Source organism: Dasypus novemcinctus, chromosome 7, assembly GCF_030445035.2.
Source record: "Dasypus novemcinctus isolate mDasNov1 chromosome 7, mDasNov1.1.hap2, whole genome shotgun sequence".
NCBI classification, from domain to species: Eukaryota; Metazoa; Chordata; class Mammalia; order Cingulata; family Dasypodidae; genus Dasypus; species Dasypus novemcinctus.
The window spans coordinates 116685309-116708699 of NC_080679.1; the positions used below are offsets into that span (position 1 = coordinate 116685309).

At 39.3% G+C, this 23391-nt stretch overlaps 1 protein-coding gene across 1 annotated transcript in view; it reads left to right on the forward strand.

Moving 5' to 3' along the window:
* The first annotated feature begins 4313 nt into the window (after positions 1–4313).
* NCKAP5 (NCK associated protein 5) overlaps positions 4314–23391 on the forward strand; it is a 1037301-nt gene continuing 1018223 nt past the window's right edge. Inside the window, 1 exon segment of the mRNA XM_058301099.2 lies at positions 4314–4495. The gene's annotated coding sequence lies outside the window, so the exon portion shown is untranslated.

Below are 23391 nucleotides of genomic sequence, written 5' to 3' on the forward strand. Positions count from 1 at the left end.
AGAACATGGGCAAAAGTTTTTATACATCCAAGCCTCAGTTTATAAATCCCTAAAATGAGAATAAATAATATGCATCTCGTTGCATTTTGCGAGGATTAGAAGAGGTAATCTAAGTAGTGCCCAAGCATAGTACCTGCCACCTAGCAGGTATTAGTCAAATGTTCTACCTTGTTTGTCTCCTTCCCTTCTCCCCTTTTCCCCTTCTTTCCTTCTTCTTTTTTTCTATCCCTTGTCTTTCTTCCTCACATGTGATCTTACATTTACTTGGAACTTCTTGTGTGATTCTCACTAACAACTACTGTGGTTACTGTTGTTTTCAGGCCCTGAGATATGGTTTTCTGGTTCCTGAAACATAAACATTGACCTAAGATTTTCCTTCCAGCCTCCCATCCTAAATATGGGAAACTCCCAAATAGAGATTGTCATTAGCCCCTGTTCCATTTGGTCTCCTCCAAAATGTAGCAATTGATTTACCCAAGACTTCTCTTGTCATCTCTTGGGCAAAACTGCCAGCAAGCAGAAAAATTTGGCCTATTCAGTGAGTGCTCAGTAAATGCTTGATAAATTGGATCTATGATGGCCAAGCTCCAGGAGCTCATGGAGTGTGAGATACCATTTCTGGGCACGAGTTGTTTTTGGACTAATGTTAATGGAATATATCAACAACTCTGGCTTCCGGAAAGACAGGAGGCATTGGATTAAGAGTTGGGCTCTAGAATCATTTTGGTTCTGTTCTTTGACCACTGGCAAGCTTCTTAACCTCTTTAAAACTATGTCCTAATCTGTAAATAGTTGATAAGCATGTGGTTTTGGAGTCAATGAGAAATGGCTTACAAGGAACTTAGCACAAAGTTTGTCACATGGTAGAAGGAACAAACATTGGTGAGTTCGGAGATGACCCGAGAACCACCCCATGCCAGGACCTCAGTCCAGTGATCCCGAGGAGGAGCTTGCACTCAGTATGGGCTCCAGCAGTGACAGTATGATTTAACTGAACAGACTGAGTTTTCTGGTCTGGCCTTTCCTTCTGACTTACTCCCCCGTGAATAATATTCTCCAGCCCCAGCAGGCCATCCTTGAGACAGGAGTCTCCTTCAACCTGCCAAAGCACTTTATCAGCATTTTCTAAATACTAGTGTCTTAGTCCACTCTCTGCTTGCCTTGGTTAGCCCTCTAATGCAGAAACAGAGATCTGGGCTCTTGCCTGTATCTTCTATGATTTGGCCACCTGCCTTGCTTTGCTCTGTCTTCTTGGATCTGCCTGACCTTATTTGTGGGCCCTGCCTGGTTAAGGAGTGTAACAAGCACTCACATTTTCAGTATTCTTAGTATAGCTATGTCCATGCTACCCATGCATAAGCTGAAGTCCAGTCAGGGTCAGTGTCTGGGAAGTGGAAAATCAGGCATTGGTTTGTTCCTTTGCAGCACCTGGACCTTCTTCCCATTCACACACAGAGCCTTTCATTTTGCTTTCCTTGTTCTGACCCTTGACTTCTCTATTACCTACTGAACCTACCAGATCATTCTAAACATGTTTTTTTTTTTTCTCTCATATGCTATATGCCACTACATGGTCCCATACTGATGAGTCATAGTCTGAGCTCTAAGGAATCTCTTACCTATTAATGCCCAGTGTGGACAAAGAAGGGATGAGTTCCAGTTAAAACAGGATCACTTTGCCACTCCTGGACATTATGATGTGCTAAAACCTGCCTCTACTGTGTAGCAAGATTTCAAAAATGCTCACTAAAGCTAAGTGATAGAGAGGTATTTATGTCACAGGATCTAAGAATTCATAAGTGAACTTGTTCTATGATAAATTAGTTATGTGTCTTGTGTGATATACAATTTCCTTAGAGATATAGCATACTTAGTGTTATGCATGGAGGTGGTAAGGCAGGGAAGGAGGACCTGCACTTAAAGTAAATCCAGACGTGTAAAAGCAGGCTCGAGCCAGGAAAATATCCAGGAGTCAGTAGGTGAGTCTGAATGGGGAACCATCTGGGCAGTCCAAGGAAGAATGTGTAGCAAAAGGAAGTTCGGAGAGCTGGATACTGGTTTGATTGACTTTCTGGAAAGTCATTAATCATTTTTTTTTCTCAGTAATCCCTTCAGAAAATAATAGTGATTTGGACTGGCTGATCTCTAAGTTATCCTATATTTCTAGAATGCTAGTCTGTTTTATTTATAAAGTACCAGGTTCAGAATCTGTTAGCAGTTGACTTAACAGACACAGAATACTAGCAGCCCGAAGTATTTGCCATCTGAGAGAGTTACCATCTCTTCCAGGAGGAAAACTCTTTTTTGTACTGTTTCTGCTAAGGCCAGAGCAGACTAAAATCCAGTTGTGAGGGCAGGTCTTGGAGAATAACTTTGGGAGCAGAAGGCGACCTAAGGGCCCTTATTTCATAGTGTTCCAATAATTTGTGAGTTATTGGCGCTCACAGTAGTGGGTCAGCAGCACTTTTGAGGTTTCAGCTCTGAATTGAACTTTGTCAAACCAGGAATCATGGTCTAGGATCATTTAAAAATAGTCACCAGAACCACATGGAACTTTCTGACCACAGACTTATGCAGTGAGGAGCTGACTGTATGGGAAACAAAAAAATCTCTCTGAAGCAATAAGATGAAGTGTAGTCACAAAACAGAGCGCGATCCATTCAATCAGAGCAGACGCAACACACCTGACCACTCCCACCCCCTGTGTTTGCTGGGAATTCTCCGTCCTAAGTCACCACCCTCAAGCCTCTCAGCATCTCCAAACCTAAGGTAGAACATTGGCCAAGACAGGGAAAGCATCTGTCATTCACACCCTCACTAAAATCTTCCCAGTGCTTTTCAGTTTCAACCATACGTTGTACCAAGTGGATTTGTTCTTTCTCTCTGAAGACAGGCTACTTAATTTGTGGGGCCCAGTGCAAACTTAAAATGCAGAAGCCCTTGTTCCAAAATTAAGAACTTCAAGATGGCGGCCATACAGCATTAGTCTAAGGGCAGGGCTCTGTGTGGCTGAACAGGTTGAAGCTTTGTCTTCTGCTCCTGTTTTCTTGCTCAAGAAGCCCACAGACTAAAGGTGCTGATTTTTAGTCTCTGAGCTGCCTAACCAGTCCACACAAGGAACTCTCATGCTCTATGCTTTCTCTTGTCTCTTATTCTAAACCACAGACAATTTTATAGAAGAAAAGGCATCAGAAAAAAATTGGCAATACTTTTTGGCTCACATTTTCTCTAGAAAGCCATCCTCAGGGCACCAAGATCCTCCTAGATATCCTGACTCTAAACGAGGGGTTCTTAACGAGGGCTGAGCGCCAGGATTCCGTAACCCCCCTTCCTCCTCCACTTTAGAATCTGTCCGAATTGCCACTTATTTTTTTCTCAGTGTGCTTTAAACTTCAGCTTGACGTGCAAGTTCCATGGGGTGATGATTATCCACTTTGACTCAGGGTGAATTTATTTGTGGCTGGATCTAGTGGAGGCCACAAACTAATTATTTCAACTAAGAAAAATAAAGGGAATGAGGAAATGCCACAAGTATTGGCAATATTTATTGTACCATATGGCTAATGTATAAAGAGGTAATAGAACGATGTCTCTCAGGGGATCATTCAAAAGGAAAATTACTTAAATTAACTTTTCAGGCAAATCGAATTATGCATCATACCCCCTCCTGTAATGCTATACAAAGTCAATGTTTGTGAAGAGTCAAACTGGGGGCTATAAATCAAGCCTTTCAGAAGAACTGTTGTGTCTGCAGGGATTTTTTTTTTTTCCTCTTCGCTTTTTTGGCTTTTAGATGAATGAAGAATTTTCTCAGAAAATTATTAATTACTCCTCTTTGCCTATAGAATTGAGTTCACTGTAGTTATGTAGGAGTCAATGGTATTCAAACTGCAGCGTTTGATGAAGTAATCTGCCGCTTCTGGGGCCTCTTTCAGCTGCCCTGGGCGTGCTTCACATGTAAACGAGTGCCAAATGGATTCTTTCGACATTCCAGCCAATTAAAATACATTTAAAGTGCAGCTGGTGGAGAGGCAAGCCCTGCAAGTGTGTGGAGAACTTCAGGGCGCTGAGACAAAAACAAACTTTGCAGAACCGAGCGCAGGCAGCCCAGCAAGGCATTGGGGGGAAGTGGAGAAAGTCATGAAAAGAGGCTATCTTTAGCTCCTGTCAGAATCAAAGATGACACTTTGAGCACCACCTTAAAAGACACAAAAGAGGGAAGCATATTTGTTAGGGTGTCAGTTTTCTCCCCTCGCCTCTTGAAACCCTGTGAGCTGGCCGCTTGCCCAATGTGGTGCTGCATACAAATATTGACAGAACACAGCGGTATTTGTTAAACCCGAACTGGGGAAGCCAGTGATTAAAACTCTTGAAGGAAGATCTGAAAACCCCAGGAACTCTTCTCAATAATGGTAGAACATTGACTGAATGAAAGAGAAAACCCTGAGTGGGCTAAAGTGAAACACTCCACGTCCCTGTCTGCTATGCCTTTTCGGTAAGGACAGAATTTTTTCTTCTTTCGTTTCCTTTTCTTTTTTAAAATGTTTATGTCTGTGTGGAGAAAAGAGCGTCGGATGTGCTATGTGCTCGGGTCTAGAGCTCTGATGTGCAGAGCATGGGGTCTGCCTGTGATTTTTCTGGAGGAAGCGATGGGATTGCACTGTGTAAATAGACTGCAGGGATTGTCCAACACGTGGAGCCTGCTAGAGCTTTTCCACAGCTCAGTATGGTGCATTTTCAAATGTTTGCCTCTCTGCTGATTTGTCCCAATACTTGCTACCGTGTGTCCAGGTGTGTGGAGATTTACAGCAAATGGATTCCTGAATAAAAATGCTGTACACGCTTTGTAAAATTTTGTTGCCATTTTAAATGTTGTCTGGTTGCTCTGTTGCCAGTTCCACGCCTATGAATATGAAGTGTATTGTGTTTTCTCCCCATCCGTGGTTAATATTCAGTGAAACACAAACATTTTGGTTTATAAAAGCAAATCCGAGACATTCAGACATGTCTCGCCATCTCCTGCTCTTCACTGGAGGAGCTGCTGGCTTGGGACTTGGTTCCCAATCCCCCCTTTCTTATACTTTGAGGAGGCAACTGCAGTAGTAGTATCTCTGTGACGGCACAAGCTCAGTGAGTCCCCAGTTCCGTGGGTCATGTTCGAATGCCAAATAAGAGTGTGGCTCAACAGGGTCACTGATTTCTACTCAGCAATTGACCAACTCAAGATTGTTTCCTATTTTAGCCTGTTTTGGCTTCAATTTTCTTCATTGGAAACAAAGAATCTTGCACATTTCACAGTGCGGGATCACGTTGCAGCGTCCTGGGCTCAGTTAAATGTGCTTTATTAATCTTTAATGTGCCAGTAGCTCTGAGACTGTGCCAAGCTGAGACTTTCCAAAACTCTCCAAGCTACCTGCTGCCAAGATAAACGTTGGTTGGTCCAGAAGGGCCTTTTTTTTTTTTTAAAAAAAAGGAAACTTGCAATAGCTAAGTTTACCCATTAAGTCTGTGGCAAGTCAATGAAAGAAATTTTAAATAGAAGAGATTTCAGAAAGAACTCCCTCAGCTCTATACCCTGTGTGTGTGAGATCGCCGGGTAGGAGCCCATCTCCTCACTCACACACAGGTCTATGCTCCGTGTGGGTGTGGGAATAAGGTGTTCCACTGTGTGGCGGTTGGGTTGGGTTTATTAAATGGGTGCTGTGTGAGTGGAGACCTGTGAAGGCATAAAGCTTTCCTGCCTGTGGTAGTATCTGAGCCCAGAGGAAAACAGGGCTACCCGTGGGTGGTAGCTGCTCCTCCCATACAGCCATCTTACACATACCAAAAGACCCAGAGGTGGGCCAGGACCACAGAGGTCCATTTAGACAAAAACGTAATGGTACAGAAAATAAGCGAGGGCCTCCCCCGAGAGCTGGGCATTGGGGGTGACTTAATTGCATGGAGGGTTAGGTGGTCCTATGTTTGACAGATCAGGTCTTGGAAAATGTAAGGCTGAGACCCCTTGGGTTGGTCACCAAGCCAGCATTGGGTATCAGTAATTGGGGCGACAAAATTGAGTGTTTGGACACAAGTCCTATAGACAGGGACTTCATCTGTCAGGGTTGCTACGAAGGGAGTACTGAATTAGGGCTGGGAGGAGTGCCAAAGTCCTTCATGATTCAGAGCCAGTGAGACAACAGCTTTACAAATATGTGCAGACAATGATGAGGCAGGAACAAGGCTAAGGGATGGGCTTCAGTTAAGTAGGTGGTTTCAGTATCTGTAGTGTCAAGTCCAGCATCCTTCCTGTGGCGTAGAATAGGGGTTGACAAACTATGGTCATAGGCGAAATTCTCCCCATCCCCTATTTCTGTAAATAAAGTTTGAATGGAATCCACCAGGTCCATTTGTTGGCATATTGTTTATGGCTGCTTTTGTGCTTTCACAGCAGGGTTTAGTAATGGTGACAGAGACCCTAACAGACCCACAAGGTCTAAAATATTTACTATCTGGCCAGGGAAATATTTGAGAAGTCAGACACATGGAGCGTTGCATCTCAAACTACGTAGTGAAAGACCAGTTCTTTATTTTTCAATTTCTAATCATTGATGTTTTTCTAAAAGTTGATTAAAATGTTGCTTGAATGACAATGTCAAATTGCTATGAAAATTTCCCAACACCTCTTCTTAATTTCTGTCCTTACCTCATCATGGATCAGCAGCAAACGGTTTGCAGACTGGCATTAGTCTGTGGACCACAGTTTGAGTAGGTTTCCCCTTTCTTGGTTAGCAGGCCTCATCTTGGGCCATTTGTTACTATTTTGCCATTGCATTGCTCTCCATGCTAAGGCTTGAATACAGTAGACTCTTCAGAACCTTTAGAACTTTGCTGTTGTTTGTTTTGCCTTGAAATCTCTTTCCCTAACTGTTCACCTATTTAGCCCCTTCTTTCCTTCAGAGACTTACTAAATTCACCCTGTGGAGGAGACTTTCTGAAAAACCTTTCCCTCATCCCACACTTCTCGTTCTTTATAGCTTCTTATAACAAACACTTGTTTATTTAGTGGTTTACCTTCTTATGATTTGTTTCCCTGTATTGGCCAGGATTTAGTAACAGGTAACATAATCCACATCAGATGGCTTAAGTAGAAAGAGATTTTGTACTGGTTTTAGGTGGCATAAAATCTCATGGAAAGAACAGAGGAGCAAAGAGAATTGACCAGTACATCCCCGCCACTACAGCAAAATGAATCAGGAATCAGGAAGCTGCTGTCAGTACTCCAGTATTACACTGCCTCTGCCTTCACTTCCTCCACCAAAATGAGCATCTCCATATCTTGAAACCCACGGAGCTAGGGGCAGAACCCTGGGATCTCTGCTACAGAGATTCAAAATGCCCCAGACTGGCTGTAACAACTGAAGCTTAGCAAACACTTCATGATCTTCACTCTGACTTTCAGATCCCACAAATGTATCTTTTCTGGGTGATAGCTGGGTCATGACAAAATTTGAGCTTTGAGGGAGTTGGGGAAATGCTGACTTAGATTTTTCTGTCTCTAATGTTGGAATTGTGTTATGAGAATCTGCCTCCATCCTCTACTAGAAGGAAATTTTCATGAGGACAGAGATCTTCTCTGCTTGTTCATCACTCTACACCCAGTGCTAAGAGTAGTGCTTAGCATGTATAGAATGCCCAATAAATATTTATTATATGAGTGCAGAGATGGATGGATGAATAAAAGTATAAAAAGAATAAAAGTCTAATTCATAGAAGATAGCTTGTGGCACTCATGGGTGCTATACTAAGTGCTATACGTGCATTAACTTATTTAATCTGCACAAAATCCCAATAAAGTTGGTATTATTATTTCCATTTACAGAAGAATAAGCAGAGGCATATAGTGGTAAAGTGGCTTCCCCAAGTCACAAAGGTGATGAGTGGTGGAGCCAGATTTAAATTCATAGCCTTTTGAAAATTGAGTATGAGCTCTTAACCTCCAGTTATGCCACATATAACTTATCTTTCTGCCTCTTGTACATTTACATATATCTTTCTTTCCTGTTCTGTTCCATCCTGTGTCCATCTGCTTTGTGCCTTGGTCAGATGCATCTAGTCATCAGGACTGAGGTATCAGTGCACTGCTGAATATCCATAATGAATCTGTGGGTCTATAGTTGAGGGTACAGAAAAGGGAGGAGCGAACTAAATCAGTAGTGAATAAGGAAGTTGCTTTAGGACAAACCCCCGAATAGACTGTTTCTCTTGTCATTGGATAGCCCTCTACCCTCATGCTATATGATTGATTAAAAGTTTCAAGTGCTGGTGGTCTCTGTTGAGTTGAAATTCTACTTCACATTATTAAGCATTATTAAGCATTGTGCTCCATTAAGCACAGTGATGTTTGATAATAATTGTAACTTGTCATTTGATATCAGAAAATAAGTTGAAAATTATTTTAATTAAAAAATGTTAAAGGACAAAAAACATGTCCGAGGAAAGAGGCCTTGGCAGAGGGTGGCATATCCAAGAAATATTACTTGACAACTGTGTCTATGGTAAGATAAACCACTCAATGCCCTTTCCCCAGTGCCTGTAAAATATTAAGGGAAGAAAGAGGCACTTTTAGAATGTCAGAATAAAGACCTCCAAAAATCCATTCTTCCATAAACACAAGAGCACTGACAAAAATATCTAATTCAACTTTTTCAGAATTCTGGAAATTAAAAATAAAAATCTATAATAATCTGAGGCACTTCTAAGAAAAATCAACTGGATCTCAGTACTCTTAACCACAATCATCATCTACTTCAGGGTTCACTATGCCATACAGTCCCATGTTTATCCTCCAGCTTTCCTTCTATTGATACTTCCCTAAGCATCGCCTTTAAACCACGATCACACCCAGAAATCAGTGCTATTAATTGCACTCATAATAATGTGTGACCATTGCCTCTACCCTTTTCCAAACATTTGCAATCAACCTTATTAAAAATTCTGTGCACCTTAAGCATCAGCTCCCCATTCTCTACCCTCATTCTATCTTCTGGTAACCTATATTCTAGATTTTTTAACTCCATGAGTTTTCTCATTATAATTAGTTCATATTAGTGAGACCATACAATATTTGTTCTGTTGTGCCTGACTTTTTTCACCCAACATAATGCTTCAAGATTCATTGATGTTATAGCATGAATAAAGGAGGACTTCATTCCTCCTTTAACAGTTGAATAATATTCCATTATATAAAAATATGTTTCATCATATATATATATATGTACCACTATGAACATCAGTGTGTAAATGTCTGTTCACCTCCCTGCTTTCAGTTCTTCTGAATATCTACCTAGTAGCAGGATTGCTGGATCATATGGCAATTCTACACTTAGCCTCCTGAGGAAGCACCAAACTATCTTCCACAGTGAATGCACCATTCTACATTCCTACCTGCGATGAATAAGGGATCCTGTTTTTCCATGTTCTTTACAACACATGATCTTTTCTGTTTTGTTTTGTTTTTTTAAATAATGGCCATTCTAGCAGGTGTGAAAAGATCCCTTGTTGTGGTTTTGATTTGCATTTCCCTAATAGTTAGTGATATTGAGAAGCTTTTCATGTGTTTTTTTAGCCGTTCCAACTTCCTCTTTAGAAAAGTGTCTATTCAGATATTTTGCTCTTTTCTTAATTGGGTTGTTTGATTTTTATTGTTTACTTGTAGGATTTCTTTATGTATTCTGGATATTAAACCCTTATTGGATATTTGTTTTCCTATATTTGCTTTCCTACTGTTTCACTTTTTTGACCAAGTCTTTTGAAGCATGGAAGTATTTAATTTGAGAAGGTCCATTTACCTATTTTTTCTTTTCATTCATCATGCTTTGAGTTAAAGACTAAGAAAATACAGCCTACCACAAGATCTTGAAGGTGTTTCCCTACATTTTCTTCTAGGAATTTCATAGTCTTACTCTTACATTTAGGTCCTTGATCCATTTTGAGTTAATTTTTGTGTATGGTGTGAGTAGGGATCCTCTTTCTTTATTTTGGATATGGATATCTAATTCCCCAGTCCAATTTGTTGAAGAGACTGTTCTGTCCCACTTTAATGGATTTGATATAGCCTTATCAAAAATCAATTCACCATAGATGTGAGGGTCTACTTCGGAATTCTCAATTCTATTCCATTGATCTATGTATCTATCCTTGTGTCAATACCACATTGTTTTGACCACTGTAGCTTTGTAATATGCTTTGATACTAGGGAGCATGAATCTTCCAACCTCACTCTTCTTTTTCAAGATATGTTTGGCTCCTTGGGGATGCTTTCCCTTCCAAATAAATTTAATATTTGGCTTTTCCACTTCTGCAAAGTAGGCTGCTGGAATTTTGGTTGAGATTGCATTGACTCTGTAAATTAATTTGGGTAGAAGTGACATCTTAACTGTATTTAATCCTTCAATATATAAACAACAAATATCCTTCCATTTATTTAGGTCTTCATTGATTTCTTTAAGCAATGTTTTATAGTTTTCTATGTACAGGTCCTTCACATCTGCATTAGTCAGCCAAAGGGGTGCTAATGCAAAATACCAGAAATTGATTGGTTTTTATAAAAGATATTTATTTGGGGTAGGTGCTTATAGATACCAGGCCATAAAGCATAAGTCACTTCCCTCACCAAAGTCTATTTTCACATGTTGGAGCAAGATGGCTGCCAATGTCTGCAAGAGTTCAGGCTTCCTGGCTTCCTCTGGCCTCAGCTCCTCTGTTTCTCAACAAGGTCAGCTGTAGACTATGAGGCTCTCTAGGCTTTGCCTCTCTCCACAAGGTCAGCTGTAGACAATCCGGCGAATAGCTCTGTCTCTTTCCTTGGGGTTCCAGCTTAAGACTTCAGCATCATACTCCAACATCAAAACTCCAACATTAAGAACCCTCCACTCTGTCTTTTGCCCTGTCTTTTATCTGTGAGTCCCCACCCTTTAGTGGGTGGGACTCAACACCCTAATGACATGACCCAATCAAAGCCTCAGTCATAACTCAATCACACCCAGATACAGACCAGATGACAAACATAATCCAGTATCTATTTTTGGAATTCATAACCATATCAAACTGCTACAACATCCTTGGTTAATTCTATTCCTAGGTAGTTGATTCTTTTAGTGATATCTAAATGCAATTTTTTCTTCATTTCCTCCTCAGATTACTCATTACTAGTGTTTTTTTTTAATTCATTTTTTAAAATATTACATTAAAAAAATATGAGGTCCCCATGTACCCCCACCCCCATCACCCCGCTACTCCCCCCATAGAAACATTCTCCTCCATCATCATGACATATTCATTGCATTTGGTGAATACATCTCTGAGCATTGCTGCACTTCATGGTCAATGGTCCACATCATAGCCCACACTCTACCACCTTCCATCCAGTGGGCTATGGGAGGACCTACAATGTTCGGTAATTGTCCCTGCAGCACCACTCAGGACAGCTCCAAGTCCCAAGAATGCCTCCACATCTTCTCTCTTCCTCCCACTCCCCACACCCAGCAGCCACCATGGCCACTTTCTCTACACCAATGCCACATTTTCTTTGATTACTAATCACAATAGTTCATGAATAGAATATCAGTAAAGTCCACTCTAATCCATATTCTATTCCTCCATCCTGTGGACCTTGGATTGGTTGTATCCATTCCACATCTATATCAGGAGGGGTCTTAGATTCCACATGGATGCTGGATGCAATCCTCCTGCTTTCAGTTGTAGGCACTCTTGGCTCCCTGGTGTGGTGGTTGACATTCTTCAACTCCATGTCAGCTGAGTGGGGTAAGTCCAATAAACCAGAGTGTAGGAGCTGAAGTCTGTTGAGGCTCAGGGCCTGGCTATCATATGGTCAGTCCAGAGATTCAGATCCCCTGGGTATATCTTAAACCCCAGCACCAACTACAATTCTGGTAAAGTAACAGGAAAGGCTTGTGAAAAGAGATCACATCTGAGTCCAGCTCCATCACACAGAAACACCAACTCCAAAGAAGGGCCAACTTATATGGCAGTGAACTCCATCTGCCATGACCATAAAACCTGTGGGTCTCTATAGCCCTCAGAAGAACCAATACCTGGGGTTGTATCTACTTTATCTGTCTCTGGGACTCTACTCAGGTGTGCATAAGGGCAACCCCTCTGATAACCTCCCAGCTCTTTTTTAGACTCATAGCCATATAAACTCATTTGTCCTTTCCATTTCCCCCTTGATTTAGGTCAAAAAGCATTTTTAACTCCTGTTATTATCTGTAGACAGAGATATTCTACTGGTCCGAGTTGAAACTTTTATTCAAGGTCATTTTGTAGTTACGTCATCAGCTGGTACTTGGTATTGATCCCTCGGCACCAGGGAAGCTCATCCCTGGGAGTCATGAACCATGCTGGGGGGAAGGCAACAAATTTACATGCTGAGTTTGGCTTCGAGACTGGCCACATTTGAGCAACATGGAGGCTCTCAGGAGGGAACTCTTAGGCACACTGCTGCTCTAGGCCTTGTTCTTATTTCAGGTGCACAGGCTCACAAGCATAGTCATTAGTATCAGGGGCTCATTGTTGTACCTTCATTCTTTTTTAGTCTTTGCCATTGCATTTAGGGGATTGTTGCTGTTCCTTTAGGGATTGTGATAGAGCTCCCCTGGCTAGGATCTCAGCACTCCCTCAGTTGTTGTTTTTAATTGTTTCCACTATGAAAATATCCAAACATTTTTATGTACCCTGAATATATGCCCTGTAGAACTCCCTGCCAACCGTGTGTCCCCTGTCAATAACATCCCACACTAGTATTCCTCTGCTGCCATTGTTGAACCTCTCTGTGATACAAACTTCCTGAAAAGTGAAGCCTAATATATTGCCAGGTTCCCTTAACAGTAAAATGGAATATAGCGATGAGCTTAAAGGTTAGATATAGAATACATATTGATTTGGAAAAATTCTACATCCTATCTTTTTCTTTTCTTTTTTCCTAATTATTAAGCTTCTCTTCACAAGAGCTATAGATCACAGTAATTCATATATACAATATACAGTACTCCCACATATCCAACATAAAACCTTTTCCCTTCCACAGCAATAATCTTTTAACATATTCATACCATATTTACTGAAACTGATGTACAGATATTGAGACAATAGCTTTCAAACAAGGTAACATTTGTGTTTACATTGTGGTTTCTATTTTAAACTATACAATTTTCTAAATTTTTAGTTATCTTATGTTTTACATTATGATTTACATTTCATTACTAGTGTTTAGAAACACTAGTGATTTTTAAAAAAAATATTTTATTTGATTTTATTTATTTCTCCCTACTCCCTCATTGTTGGTAATCACTGTATCTGTTCATCTTGTTTCTTTAGGAGGCACCAGGAACTGAACCTGGGAACTTCAACGTGGGAGGGATGTTCCTAATCAATTGAGCCACCTCTGTTCCCTGCTTTGTTGTGTGTCTCATTGTTTTCCTTCTTGTATCTTTTGTTGTGTCAGCTTGTTACACTTGCCCATCACATCAGCTAGCTGTCTTCTTTAGGAGGCATGAGGAACCTAACCAGGGACCTGCCATGTGGCAGGTGGGAGCCCAATCACTTGAGCCATATCTTCTTCCCAAACTACTGATTTTTGCTTGTTGTTCTTTTTTCCCACCATTTTGCTGAATTCATCTTTTAGCTTTAGTAGCTTGTTGTAGTTTTTTGGGACTTTCTAAATATAGGATCACATCGTTGCGAATAGCGAAATTTACTTCTTCCCTTCCAATTTGGATGCATTTAATTTCTTTTTTCTACCTGATTGTTCTAGCTAGAACTTGTAGTAGAATGTTGAAAATCAGTAGTGACAGTGGACATCTTGTTTTGTTCCACATATTAGAGGGAAATCTTTTTGTCTTTCGCTATTGAGTACAATGCTAACTGTGGGTTTTTTATATATGCCCCTTTATCATGTTGAGGAAGTTTCCTTCTATCCCAATCTTTCAACATGTTTTTATCAAGAAAGGATGCTGGATTTTGTCAAATGTCTTACTGCATGACTCAAGATGATCATGTGGTTTTCCTCTTCAATTGTTTGATGTGGTGTAATTGATTTTCTTGTGTTGAACCCTCACATACCTGGGATAAAACTCACTTGATCATGATGTTTAATTCTTTTACTGTGCTGTTGGATTTGACTTGCAAGTATTTTGCTGAGGATTTTTACATCTCTATTCATTGGACAAGTTGGTCTGTAATTTTATTTTCTTGTGGCACCTTTATCTGGCTGTGGTATTTGAGTAATGTTAGCTTTATAGAATGAGTTAGCTAGTGTTCCCTCCTCTTTAATATTTTGCAATATTTGAACAGGATTGATATTAATTCTAGGAATAATTGGTAGAATTCACCTGTGAATCCATCCAGTCCTTGGCTTTCATTGTTGGAAAGGTTTTGATGACTGATTAACTCTCTTTACTTGTGATTGGTTTGTTGATATCTTCTATTTCTTCTAGAGTCAGTGTTGGTTGTTCATGTATTTCTAGGAATTGTCCATTTCATCTAAGTTGTCCAATTTGTGGCATACACTTATTCATAGTATCTTCTTATGGGCTTTTTTTTTTTTTATTTCTGTGGGGTCAAATAGTCATGGCCCCCTTTCATTTCTGATTTTAATAATTGCATCTTCTCTCTTTTTTGCTTTGCCATTCTTACTGTGGGTTTATCAATTTTATTTATTCTTTCACAGAACCAACTTTCGGTTTTGTTGATTTTCTCTGTTGCTTATTCATTCTCAATTTCTTTATTTCTGCTCTAATCTTTGTTATTTCTTTCATCCATCTTACTCTTCTTTTTCTAGTTTCTCCAGGTATGCAGTTATTCAATTTTAGCTCTTTCTTCTTTTTTAATGTAGGCATTTATGGCTATAAACTTTCCTCTCAGCACTGCCTTCACTGAATCCCATAAGTTTATTTTTTAATATATATTTTTTATTTTTAAAGAAACTTTAGATTACATAAATGTTACATCAAAAATAGAGGGGAGGGACCAGATGTGGCTCAAGCAGTTGGACACCCACCTCCCATGTGGGAGGCCCAAGGTTCAGTTCCTGGTGCCTCCTAAAGAAGACAAGCAGACACAACAAGCTGATACAATGAGCAGACACAACAAGGAGGGAGTGGATGTGGCTCAAGCGGTTGGGTCCCCACCTCCCACTGGGTTTAGTTCCCAGTGCCTCCTAAAGAAGAGAAGTGGACAGTGAGCAGACACAGTAGAAGACAACAAGCAGACATACTGAGCAGGCAACAAGCAGACAGATGATGGAGCTATCTTGGGAGTAGGGAGGAAATACAGGGGATTCCCATAAGCCCGACCCCCTCCCTCATCCCCCATCTCATACTTTGCCATATGAATAACATCTTTCATTAGTGTGGTACATTTGCTGCATGTTGAAGCAATGCTATTAACCATAGAATATAGTTTACATTATGAATTATGCTTTACCCACACAATTTTAAAAGTTTTGACAAAACGTATAATGGCCTGTATCCATCATTGCAATGTCTTGCAGGACAATTCTAGTGTCCTGAAAATGTCCCCATGTTAAATCTATTCTTCCCTCTCCCTCCCCTCAGAACTTCTGGTGGCCACTGCCTTTATATCAATGATACAAGGTGTTCCATTGCTAGAATAATAATAAGTCTATAATAGAATAGTAATAAGGCTACTTTAGTCCATTATTCATTCCATAATCTTGAGGATTTGGGGATTGTGATGCCCACTCTATTTCTAATTGAGAGGGGCCTTAGATCTCATGGGACAGATGGACAGAACTGTCTTGCTTGCAGTTACAGATACTCTATGCTTCTTGGGATGGGCATTGTCCATCATCATCCTTTTATTTGTTTTGCTGGGTAAGTCTGATGAAATGGAGAGTAGGTGTTGGCCTCAACACTGCTGAGATTCAGGGCTCACCCAGCATATGAACAACCAGAAGATTTAAATCTCTGGACATATATTTAATGGGTATAATGCTAATTATAGGTTCACATAAACAGATCCCATGGGGCAGATGGATGGAACTGAACTGTCTTCCTTGCAGTTGCAGACACTCTCTGTTCCTTGGGATGGGTGTTGTCCATCATCATGCCCTATTTTTGACAAGTTATTTTCTCATGTTAATTTGTCTCAAGATATTTACTGATTTCTCTTATATTTTCTACTTTGACCCATTGATTGTTTATTAGTGTGTTGTTTTAGCTCCTATATTAGTGAATTTTCCAGTTTTCCACCTGTCATTGATTTCCAGTTACATTCCATTATGGTCAGAGAAAGTGCTTTATGTAATTTGAATCTTTTAAATTTATTGAGACCTGTTTTATGACCAACGTGTGGTCTATCCTGGATAATGATCTATGTGCACTTAAGAAGAATGTAAATCCTCCTGTTTTGGGGTATAATGTTCTGTGTATGTCTGTTAGGTCTAGTGTGTTTATCATTTTAATCTTTCTGTTTCCTTATTATTCCTCTGTCTAAATGTTCTAGCTATTGATGAGAGTAGTTTATTGAATCTCCAACTTTTTTTGGTAGAGACGTCTATTTTTCCCTTCAGATTTATCAGTTTGCCTCATATATTTTGGTGCACCCTGGTTAAGTGCATAAATATTTATTGTTATTTCTTCTTGGTGGGTTGCCCCTTTTATTAATATACAGTATCCTTCTTTGTCTCTTAACAGTTTTGCATCTGAAGTCCATTTTGTTCCATATTAGTACAGCTACCCCAGCTCTTTTCTGGTTACTGTTTGCATGAGATATCTTTTTCTATCCTTTCACTTTCAACCTATTTGTATCCTTTGGGTCTAACTTGAAACTCTTGTAGAAAGCATATAAATGGTTCCTATTTTTTATTCATTCCACCAGTTTGTGTTTTTTGATTTGGTAGTTTAACTCATTAATCTTCAATGTTATTACTGTAAGCTGTACTTACTTCAACCATTTTATCCTTTTGCTTTCATATGTCATATCTTATTTTTGTCTCTCTTTCTTTTTACCATTTTTGATACCTTTGCAAATGATATTCATTTCTACACTCTCCTCCAAATGTCTCTCTTCTGTCTTTTCCTTTCAGGCTGCAGAAATCAGTTTGGTATTTCTTCTAAGGCAGGTCTCTTGCTAACAAATTCTCTCAGTTTCTGTTTATCTGAATATTTTAAACCAACCCTCATATCTGAAGGCAGTTTTGCTGGATAAAGAATGCTTGGCCAGCAATTTATCTCTCTCAATGTCTTAAATATATCATACTACTTCCTTCTCTATGGCTTCTGATGAGAAACTAGTGCTTAGTCTGATTGGGCATCCCCATTATGTGATGAATTGCTTTTCTCCTTCTGCCTTCAGAATTCTGTCTTTATCTTTGACATTCTGATTACGTGTCTCAGACTAGGTCTATTCAGATGTATTCTGCTTGGAGTATGTTGTGCTTCTTGGACATGAATATCTATGTCTTTCATAAGGGTTGGGTAATTTGGGGCCATAATTTCCTCAAATAGTCTTTCTACCCCCTTTCGTGTCTCTTCTCTTTCTGGAACACCGATGATGCATATGTTTGTGTACTTTGTGCTGTCATACAGTCTCTGAAACCCTGCTTAATTTTTTCCATTTTTTCTCTACCTATTCTCTCTGTTCAATGTTGGATGTCCTATATTCTAAACTAGTGATCCTTTCTTCTGCCACTTTGAGTCTGCTGTTTATGTCTCTAATTTTTTTCTTTTTTTTTAGTTAGGCCAGTAGGAAGAATTTATTGAGAAATGGAGGTAAAGAACAGAACTTGCTGGGAAATGGGAGAGAAGGACAGAAAAATATACTGAGATTTGGTGTGGGTTCCTCTAGGCAGAGAGTGTGCTAATGTAATTTTTTTTTTTTAAGATTTATTTTTATTTATTTAATACCCCCTCCCCCAGTTGTCTGTTCTCTGTGTCTATTTGCTGCGTCTTGTTTCTTTGTCTGCTTCTGTTGTCCTCAGCGGCACAGGAAGTGTGGGCGGCGCCATTCCTGGGCAGGCTGCACTTTCTTTCGCGCTGGGCGGCTCTCCTTATGGGCGCACTCCTTGCGCGTGGGGCTCCCTGCGTGGCAGGGCACTCCTTGCACGCATCAGCACTGCGCATGGGCCAGCTCCACACGGGTCAGGGAGGCCCGTGGTTTGAACCGTGGACCTCCCATGTGGTAGACGGATGCCCTAACCACTGGGCCAAGTTGGTTTCTCTCTAATGTATTTTTAATCTCATCTCTTGTGCCTTTCATTTCTTAAGCCTTTTTTTTTGCATGCTTTCAAATTCTTCTTTCACTCTTTTTATCTTCTTTTTATCCTTTTATCTCGTTAGCTATACTTTCATTCATCTTCTGGAATTGATTAGGAGATTTGTTTGAACATTATTGGTTGGTTGTTTCAAATTTTGTGTCTTCTCTTAAGTTTTAATTTGTTCCTTTGTGATTTAGGCCTTATCTTTCTTTTACTTAAAATGGCCTATAACTTTTTACTGGTATCTCAGCATTTTAATTTTTTGATGGGTATACTCAGGTCAGTTTCTCTTCCTTGCCTATGGTTTTCTTGTTGATTGGCTTTATGTCAAAGCTCTTCTTTGATACTAATTCAACTTATTCTAGACCTTTAGAATAATTCATGTGTAGCCAATCAGAATTTTTCAGCTCTTATTTGTCAAATTTTTGCTTAGATAAACAGTAAAATTTTTGAGACTATACTATATGTGCAATTGTTTCACTCTTCCTACCCCCACACCCCCCCACCCCCAAACAGATTCCTTTCCCCTGTTTCTTCTCCAGGAATGCTAACTTGTTTTCTTTTGATTTGCCTTTACAGATTTTTAACATTCCTTTTATTATCCCTAGTTGCAGTAGGGTTACTTCTGTGAAAAGGTTCCCCCCTCAGAGTGCTTTTAAGTCAGTTTTTCCTCAATCCAAACAGCCAGGGACTAATGAAGGGTTAGACCTAGAAGGACTCCAATCTTTTTGACAGGTCACAGAAACTGTGCTTTCCTAGTCTGTCCAGCAGATGGTACTGTTCAGCCATCTGCTCCTTGCAGCCCTTAGGTGGTAGTGCCTTTTTAACTCATAACTGACTCCACCCCTGCTTTAGGTGTAGTTGAGTCAGACCCTGGGATCTGAATTAAAAAGCTGCCAACTGTATTGGTCTATGACCAACACCCCACTTGTGGAAGAGCCACCATTTAGCAAACCCTAAGGAGTGACTGTATTCATAAATCAGCCCCCCTCCCTCCCCTGCCAGGCGTAAGGGTTGAGACAGAGGCTGCTGGTTGCTTTTTGTCCTGGATGATTTGAAACTGTAGTTGTTCTCAGGGCTAAATCCCAGCACTCTGAATTCGCTAATAAAAAGCCACAGTCAGTGCTCAACCATGTTTCCCTTTTTCTTGGAGAAGGGCAGTCTTTCAGCAGATCCCAAGAAGTTACTGTGTCTCTAATTCAGACCCACTTCATCCCCTGCCTGGGTAAGATTTAGAGAAGCTGCCAACCACATTTGGCCAGGGAATATTGAAACTACTGCATAGATCCTATTCCCAGGAATCTGAATTCTCCTTTCAAAAGCTGCCAATTGCACTGGTCTGTACTTCCCCACCCCCTTTTCTTGAGGAAGAGCCACCCTTAAGCACACCCTGAGGAGTTACTGCATCTCTAAATCAGCCCCACTCCCAACCTTGTGGCTGTTCTTTGTCCTGGACCTGTGGAAATTATAGCTGTTCTTGGCGCTCGGTCCCAACAATCTGAATTTGCTAATCAAAAGTTGCAGTCAGTGCCCAGCATGACCCCTATATTGATCTTGGGAAAGAGGACTTCTATTTCCAGCTGGAGAGTGGCTCCCAAGGCAGCCTGCAACACCACTGGGGACTGGCACCTGCCTCCGCAGCATAGAAAGATAATCATTGATCTTCTCTGCAGTTTATACTTGGATGGTGTATGGCATTCCTCTTGTCTGCAGTAGTTTCAGACAGTTTCTGGCTGTTTACTAGCTGCCCTGGAGAACAACCTGAATTCTAGAGATCCCTACTCTGCCATCTTGGCTCCTCCCTCATGTTGCAGCATTTTAATTTGCCCTATTCTCATTCTGTTCTTCTCAACCTTGAAAACCAACAGCCTCACAATAATGGTCTCTGGGTATCTATAAACTAGCAGACTGTCAGTCACTGGAGGTGGAAGAATGGGTTTGGAACTCCCCAAAGTGCTCCATTTCGAGAGAACTTTCAATTTGACCTGTCTAGAAGCTCCCTCTACAGTTTCACACTCCCCACCCACACACACAGCGCTTATCTTTACTTGTCCTGACTGAGAAGTTACTCAATGCAAACAACTTTCCCCGTTCCTGTCCCCATATAAATGTGTTGAAAATAATCAGCAGTAATTAGTTAATATCACAGTTTCTTAAAACAAGAATAACAATTATGGCAAAAAGGAGGTTGACTAAAACAACATAAAAGGAAAAGCTGGGGAATGAGATATTCAAGGGGTGCATAAAAAACTCCATTGTATTCCTGGGAAGTTAGAAGGCCATACTCATGTGCACAGCTTTGTGTATGCCCAGGAAAGACTTGAAGAAGTCCTAATCATTTGCCTATGGATGACTGAGAATCTGTGCAAGCAGAAGGTGAAGAATTGCAAACTGCAGAGAATTCAAAGTGTTGTCTAACACATACAAATCCCTTCAAGAAAGGTGGGAAGACCTACTGGATCAAGGAATTTAAGGAAATACCTCCTCGATCATTAATTGACCACTAAGATAACCAAGCAGAGGTTTAAAAGGCCATGCATGGCAAAGAATATAGACTTTAAAGAGTTATGGAAAAACAACAACATAGAAATAACAACAATGACAAACAGCATCAAAAGCAAATCCTGGAGTAGGGTAGGGGGAATCTGATTTCTAGAGTTACTTCTTTGTATTATCTAAAATGCCTAATTTTCAACAAGAAAGTGTAAGACATGCAAAAAAACTAAAAATATGGTCCATACACAGGGAAGAAAGCAGTCAATAGAAACTTTCCTTAAGGAAGCCCAGAGGTCAGATCACTAGGCAAAGGTATAAATCACTGATTATAAATATGTTCAAAGAGTTAAAGGAAATCATGATGTCTCACCAAATATAGAATATCAATAATGAGATTGAAATTATAAAATAAATATAAAAAAATAAAATTTTAAAATCTAATAGAAATTTTGGAGTTTCAAAATACAATAACTGAAATGAAAAATTTGCTAAAGTGGATCATCAGCTTTTTAAGAAAAGAATCAGTGAACTTGAAGACAGGTCAGTTGAGATTATTCAGTTTGAGGAACAGAAAGGAAATAAACATGAATAGAACTTCAGAGATTTGTGGAACATAGTCAAACATAGCATGTGCATTATGGGAATGCCTGGAGAAGAGAAGAGAGAAAAAATGATGGAAATAATATTTGAAGAAATTATTTATTCCAAAAATTTAAGAAAAACTATACAGTCAAGAAACTCAATAAACTCCAAATAGGATAAACTTAAAGAGATCTACACCTAAATACACTACCATCAAACCATTGAAATTCAAAGACAGAGAATCATGAAAGTCTATATAGAAGTTATTCATCACATACAAAGGATCATCACTAAGATTAACAGCTGATTTATCATCAAAAACCATGGAGGCCAGAAGGCAATAGGATGGCATTTTCATACTGAGAGAACTGATATATAGAACTGCCTCACATGAAAGACTAAAGGATGTCATTCAAGCTGAAATGAAATGGTATTAGAGATTAACTTGACTCGATACAAAGAAAGAGAAAGCACAGTTAAATATGATTATATATATATATATTTAAAAGACACTATGTGTGTGTTTTGCCTTTAATTCTTTTTTATCCTGATTTATGGACTTTTGCATAAAGCAGTAATAAAAAAACTATTTTCATGTATTTATAATATATAAAGATGTAATTTGTATGAAAATAATAGGGGATAGGGAAATGTAAAGGAGTTATAAGAACTATAAAGAAGCAAAATTTTATATACTATTAAAATTGGTATCAATCTGAAATATATTTCTATAAATGAAGTTCTTAATTGTAATCCCCAGAGCCATCACTAAGAAAATAATGTAACATATATAGCCAAAGAAACAAGAAGAGAATTAAAATGGTACATTAGAAGATATCTATTTAACACAAAAAAGCAGTAATGGAGATATAGAGGAACAAAAAAAAAAAAACAAGACATATAGAAAACAAATAACAAAATGACATATATAAGTCTTACTTTTTCAGTAATTACATTAAATATAAATGAATTAAACATATTTTGCCAAGGGCAGAGATTAGCAAAACAGACTTAAAAACAACCAGGAACAAACTATATGCTATTTATAGGAGACACAATTATTTTCAAAGACACAAATAATTTGAAAGTAAAAGATGAAAAAAGATATGCCATGCAAACAAACCAAAAGAGAATTGGCATGCCTATACTAATATTGAACAAAATGGATTTTAAGACAAAAATTGTGACTAGAAACAATGAAGGACATTTTATAATGTTAAAAGGCCATTCCATCTGGAAGACATACAATTAAAAACATGTATGCAAATTATAACAGAACCCAAAATACATGAAGCAAAGCCTCATAAGTTTGAGAGTGAAATAGACAATTAAACAATAGTTTTCAGTACCTTCTTAATGGATAAAACAACTAGGCATATGATTAATAAGGAATAGAAAAGTTTGGAAACACAATGAAATAACTAGACTTAACAGACATCTATAAAACATTCTGCTTATTGATAGCAAAATACACATACATCTCACGTTAATATGGGGCATTCTCCAGGATCACTATATGTTTGGCCTCAGTATAATAGGAAGGACTAAAATCATTTCCCCACTTGTCCCAAGTATGGTGAGGAGTTGTATAAAATGACAGCTTTCCACTGAATTGAGAATAAGTCAAACCAAAGAAAGACTCGGATAAGTCCAGCTTTGCAAGTAATGAGCATTTATTTAGGGCCTTATTTGAGGCCCTTGTCCTCAGCAGTGCGAGGAGAGATGGCATTTTCTGAGCTCAATCATCCTAGCTTGCTGCAAAACAAGAGGAGTCTTTTGCATTTCTATGTGCAGATGGGGAAGGCACATGGTAGGCAACAGGACTTCAAAGAATGTATTGTTAAAGTATTTTACCGATCAGTCACCATTTCACAGCCAGTTCCCAAGGCTTGCCTTTTAACAATTTAGGAATGGAATGTTGCTGCATCTGAAAGGAGAAAGAACTGTAAGAGTTGGAGGAGAAAAATGCAATGCCATATATGCCACACCACTATAGTGGAATTAAATTACAAAATCAATAAGGAAATTTTGTATTC